We start from the raw sequence: 5,630 nt of genomic DNA on the forward strand, positions 1-5,630 counted from the left end.
GCTCCTCCTGGGAGCAGATACGGTGGAGGCGGAGGAATTGGGAATACGGGACGGCATTTTTGCAAGAGTTAGGGTGGGAAGAGGTGTAATCCAGGTAGCTGTGGGAGTCGGTGGGTTTGTAGGAAATGTCAGTGTCAAGTCGGTCGTCACTGATGGAGATGGAGAGGTCCAGGAAGGGGAGGGAGGTGTCAGAGATGGTCCAGGTAAATTTAAGGTCAGGGTGGAATGTGTTGGTGAAGTTGATAAATTGCTCAACCTCCTCGTGGGAGCACGAGGTGGCGCCAATGCAGAATTCAATGTAGCGGAGGAAGAGGTGGGGAGTGGTGCTGGTGTAATTACGGAAGATCAACTGCTCTACCAACAAAGAGACACGCATAGCTGGGGCCCAAACGTGTGCCCATGGCTACCCCTTTGGTCTGGAGGAAGTGGGAGGATTCAAAGGAGAAATTGTTAGGGGTGAGGACCAGTTCGGACAAACGAACTGGGCTTATTAGCCCAGCGATATTACCACTAATCACCACATCTAGTGCTCAGAGAAGGATGGAGTCAATAATAGAAAAACACAGGCCCCACAAACACAGGCACCTCCAAACAACCAAAGTAACACAGACGATAGAGTGGGAGAGTTGTCCCAGGCCTAATCAGTCTGAAACTATAGAGTAAGTGCTCTGGGGAAAACAGAAAAACGGTCAAAATGGAAACAAAACACTTCTTCCTAACAGAAGTAACATTTAAACAGCGACGCACTTGCCTCGTATAAACCAGTTGCAAAAACGCAAAGGCTGAATTCTAGTTCAGCGTTTTCTGTAGTGAGGGAATGAATAAAACAGATTATATCAAGGGTAATAAAAACCACAAACAGATTAAAAGTCTGATCAGTACTATACTGGGACCAGGTAGACTAAGCTTACCTTAAATCACTGTCAATCACGGGGTTCCAATGTCTAGTCAAATTATTCAGCTGCTCTGACTAACTCTGTAAATATTTACTTTACAGTAGCGACAGCTCTTGTATTGGGGGAATTGAGGGAATAATTCCCGTGCGCCCTGTTTGCCAAAGTCTATCAGCAGCTGTCGGCATCCAGTCGGTGTCCCATCTGTGTGTGTGTTTAATGATTTTTGTTGCTAAGGAAGCAAAAGCAGTAACTGGGAAATTAAGTAAACGTCATTGTTTTAATTACAAATCCTCTCAAACAAAATTAGGAACGAAAACTGAGGTCAAGTTTTAGGAGGATCTGAAGAACAGATATTGGCGATGCCCTGGTGTTTATTTTTCATGCTGGAGATATGTTAGTGACACAGTGGAATTGGCAGAAGGCTGCTATTTAACCGGGATGTGTGGCGTTAGGATCATCCCAGTGACAAGGGCGGACTCTCCCAGAGCATTTTCCCTCTCATTCTGATGAACAATCCCAGATGGAATTCTGCAAAATTCTCTTCTCTGTTCCTCGTTACAACAGCTCAGGGATGACAATTACAGCCTTTTGGTTTAACACAGGGACGGGGTTTTTTGATTTTATAAATGGGGCTATTTTTCCGGGAAAGTTTGGAGTTTTAATTTAGAAAATTGCAAAACAGACGATAGCACATGTTCCAATCCATTTTGGACAGCAGTGTCAAGGTACAAAAAAGCAAAATGCACCTTTAAGTTCTTTTTGCTCTACCACATGGTAACTTCTGCCATTCTTTTCCATTTTGTACAGAAGTCTGAGCAAAGACTGTACAGAACTACTGTAGAACCTTTGTACTACTTATAGATTTTTTAATGAAAAAAGTGTATTTTTGCAATTTTTTTTATTCATTCGTAGGACATGGGCATCTTTGACTGTTCAGCATTTATTGCTTGTCCCTAATTGCCCTTGAGAAGGTGGTGGTGAGCTGCCATCTTGAACAATGCCATTAGGGGGGATTTGGACCCAAGTACAGTGAAATTATCAAATCGTTTCCTTTTGTGTTTCAAAAAAGCCTTTTGTTGCAACTGGATTGAAATTCTAATGAGAAATGACAAAATTTTACTGTATTTTGTGCAAAGTACTGTCTTGTACTTACGTTTACCTATAGATAATTAAGAATAAAGTGTATTTTTGAAATAAAAATGTGTTGCGTTATCATCACCCACTCCCAAAAAAAACTAACCCTTCTGTCCTTGCAAACTGTCTCCCATCTCCAGCCTCCCTTTCCTTTCCAAAGTCCCGAATGTCCTACAGCTGTTCTCATCTTTCCCAGAGCTTCATATTTGAATCTATGGTGGTCAGCACTATTGTTGTCACAGGTACAGTAACGGCTCTTAGTAAAGTCACAAAAAAATCCAACATGACTGTAACAAATGTAATCATTCCCTCCTCATGCTTCTGAACCTATCTACAGTGTTTTGCAAAATTGATTACAGCATCATCCTCCATTGCCTGTCCACTGTTGTCCAGCTTTTGCCTGGCTTCATTTTTATTGATCTAATCAGAATCAATTCACCTGCAATGGTTCCTTTCCCATGCCATTGTCTCTGGGGTCACCTGAGGATCTATTGTTAACCTCTTCCTATGTTGACACTTGGGGACATTATCCAAAAGCCATACTGTCGGCTTTCACATGTATGGTGATGGCACCAAGCCTTCCCACCAACGTCCAGACTATCTCTCAAATATCACCATCACCATCTCTGGAAAAGTCTTGTTTCATCAGCAGGACAAAACTACCAGGGGTGCTGGCACAGATGCATATAATTGGAAGGGCATCTTCAACTTTGCTTTCTGGCCCCACAAAGTGTTTTTGGGATCAGGTCAAACTTTAGCAAGGAAATTTGTGGTGAAAAAGTTGACATTTAACCTATTGGATTAGTCAGCTCACTGCTTTCACAACTTAATCTTCCCAGTAGAGGGCAGCAGGACCACACACAAGAAATCTTTTCATGGGCAAGTCAGATAGTGACAGTTAAAGAACAAAAACAAGATTAAAGAAAGCCTCAAGGAAAGGCTCGCTATAAAAATAAAATGTAAAACAATTAACTACAAGAGAATAACTACATCAGAGAGAAGAAAACATGCGGAAGAACTGGAACATATTATTCTCATAACATATTATTCTCATTCTCATAATTATCTCATAACCACCACTGAAAGTGCAAGCTGCTTACTGAGCAATGATCAACAGACATTAACAGGACGACTTGTCACATAACCCTTTAACATTCTAACTCACAACTCTTGATGAAAGATACGTAATCATGCACTTAAATTTTTTAATTGGGACTGAAAAATATTCTGAGTATTTTTGCATGATTAGAAACATCCTAGTCAATTACAGACACTGTAGTATCACTTAAAAATGCTGATTAAATATCCCCATTCCCATTTATGAAACAACCCAGCATATCAGTGTAAAAGATAAGGCTGAAGCATTTGCAACAATCTTCAGGGAGAATGCCTGGTAAATGATCTACCTTGGCCTCCTCCAGTGGTCCCCAACATCACAAATATGTCTTCAGCCAATTCACTCCACGTGAAATCAAGAAAAGATTGGCGGCACTGGTTGCAAAGGCTTTGAGCCCTGACAATAGTCCAGCAATACTACTAAATACTGGTGCTCCAAAACCTGCTACTCCCTTAGCCAAGCTCTCCCAGTCCCGTTACAACACTGGCATCTATTCAGCAATGTGGAAAATTATTCAGGTACATGCTAAATTGCTCATAGTATTAGGTGCATTAGTCAGAGGGAAATGGGTCTGGGTGGGTTACTCTTCGGAGGGTTGTTGGATTGAAGGGCCTGTTTCCACACTGTAGGGAATCTAATCTAATCTAAATCTAAATCCAACCCGGCCAGTTACTGTCCCATCAGTCTATTCTCAGTCATCAGTAAAGTGATGTAAGAAGGGGTGTCAAGAGTGATTAGCTAGCACATGCTTAGCAATAACCAGCTCACTGACACATACTTAATTTGGACTCACCTCATTACAGTCTTAATTCAAACAGGAACAAAACAGAAGGTGATGGCCTAGTGCCGTTATTGTTGGACTGTTAATTCAGAGAACTAGGTAATGTTGTGGGAATCTGGGTTCGAATTTGGCCATGGCAGATGGTGGAATTTGAATTCAATAAGTATCTGGAATCAAAAATCTAATGATGACTATTTGTCAATTGTCGGAAAGACCCATTGGGTTCAATAATCCCCTTAAGGGAAGGAAACTGCCATCTTTACCTAGTCTGGCCTACATGTGACTCCAGGCCCATGCAGATGAGATTGATTCTTAACTGCCCTGTGGGCAATAAATGCAGCAAAGCCCTCATCCCGTGAATGAATTTTTTAAAAATCTGAATTCCAGAGTTGAGGTGATGATAAGGCTGCATCTGACTGAGTGTGGCATCAGGAGCCCTCGCAACACTGAAATCAATGGATATCAGGGGGCAAACTCTCTGCTGGTTGGAGTCATACCTGGCATGGCAGAAGATGGTTGTGGTTGTTGGATGTCAGTCACCTCAGCTCCAGAATATTTCCAGGAGTTTCTCAGGGTAATATTGAATCAATATTTTCAGAGATGCTATTACACACTACAGGAGCAGGTAGAATTTGAACCGAGGCCTCCACAACCACTGTGCCATAAGATCCTTTAAAGACTTAGTGTGTCAGCTACCAGTACAAGGCGTAGCAGTGGGATTCCTCAGGGCGGTGTCCTAGGTCCAACCATCTTCAACTGCTTCATCAATGACCATCAGAAGTGGGGATGTTCACCAATAATTGAACAATAATTGATCAATCATAACCTCTCAGATGCTGAAGCAGTCCATGTTCAAATGCAGCAAGATCTAGACAATATCTATTTGTGCCATTTAAGTGCTAGTCAATAGTCATTTCCAATAAGAGAGAATCTAACCATCCTTCAGTGACATCATAGAGTCATAGAGATGTACAGCACAGAAACAGACCCTTCAGTCCAACCCGTCCATGCCAAGCAAATATCCTAATCTAATCTAGTCCTATTTGCCAGCACTTGACCCATATCCCTCCAAACCCTTCTTATTCATATACCCATCCAGATGCCTTTTAAATGCTCTAATTGTGCCAGCCTCCACCACTTTATCTGGCAGCTCATTCCATATAAGCACCACCCTCTGCTTGAAAAAGTTGTCCCTTTTAAAGCTTTCCCCTTTCACCCTAAACCTATGCCCTCTAGTTCTGGACTCACCCACCCAAGGGAAGAGACTTGTCTATTTTTCCTATTCATGCCCCTCATGATTTTACACACCTCTATGAGGTCACCCTTCAGCATCCGACGCTCCAGGGAAACAGTCCCAGCCTATTCAGCCTCTCCCTATAGCTCAAATCCTCCAAACCTGGCAACATCCTTGTAAATCTTTTCTGAGCCCTTTCATGTTTCACAACACCCTTCCGAAAGGAGGGAGACCACAATTGACACGATATTCAAACCAATATCCTATACGGCTGTAACATGACCTCCCAACTCCTATATTTAATGCTCTGTCCAATAAAGGAAAGCATACCAAACCTCTTCTTCACTATCCTATCTACCTGCGATTCCACTTTCAAGGAGCTGTGAACCTGCACTCCAGGGTTCATTATTGTTGCATTACTGTTGTTGAGTCTTCTACTTTCAAAGTTTGTGCGAAGATTTGTAGCTC

The 5,630-nt window shown here is 42.1% G+C and overlaps 1 protein-coding gene across 1 annotated transcript in view; it reads right to left on the reverse strand.

Moving 5' to 3' along the window:
* LOC122562013 (lipoxygenase homology domain-containing protein 1-like) overlaps positions 1-1,083 on the reverse strand; it is a 222,353-nt gene extending 221,270 nt beyond the window's left edge. The window contains exon 1 of the mRNA XM_043714444.1: positions 912-1,083. The gene's annotated coding sequence lies outside the window, so the exon portion shown is untranslated. The remainder of the gene's footprint in view (positions 1-911) is intronic.
* Positions 1,084-5,630: the final 4,547 nt, after the last annotated feature.

This window comes from Chiloscyllium plagiosum, chromosome 1 (genome assembly GCF_004010195.1).
Source record: "Chiloscyllium plagiosum isolate BGI_BamShark_2017 chromosome 1, ASM401019v2, whole genome shotgun sequence".
Classification (NCBI taxonomy): domain Eukaryota; kingdom Metazoa; phylum Chordata; class Chondrichthyes; order Orectolobiformes; family Hemiscylliidae; genus Chiloscyllium; species Chiloscyllium plagiosum.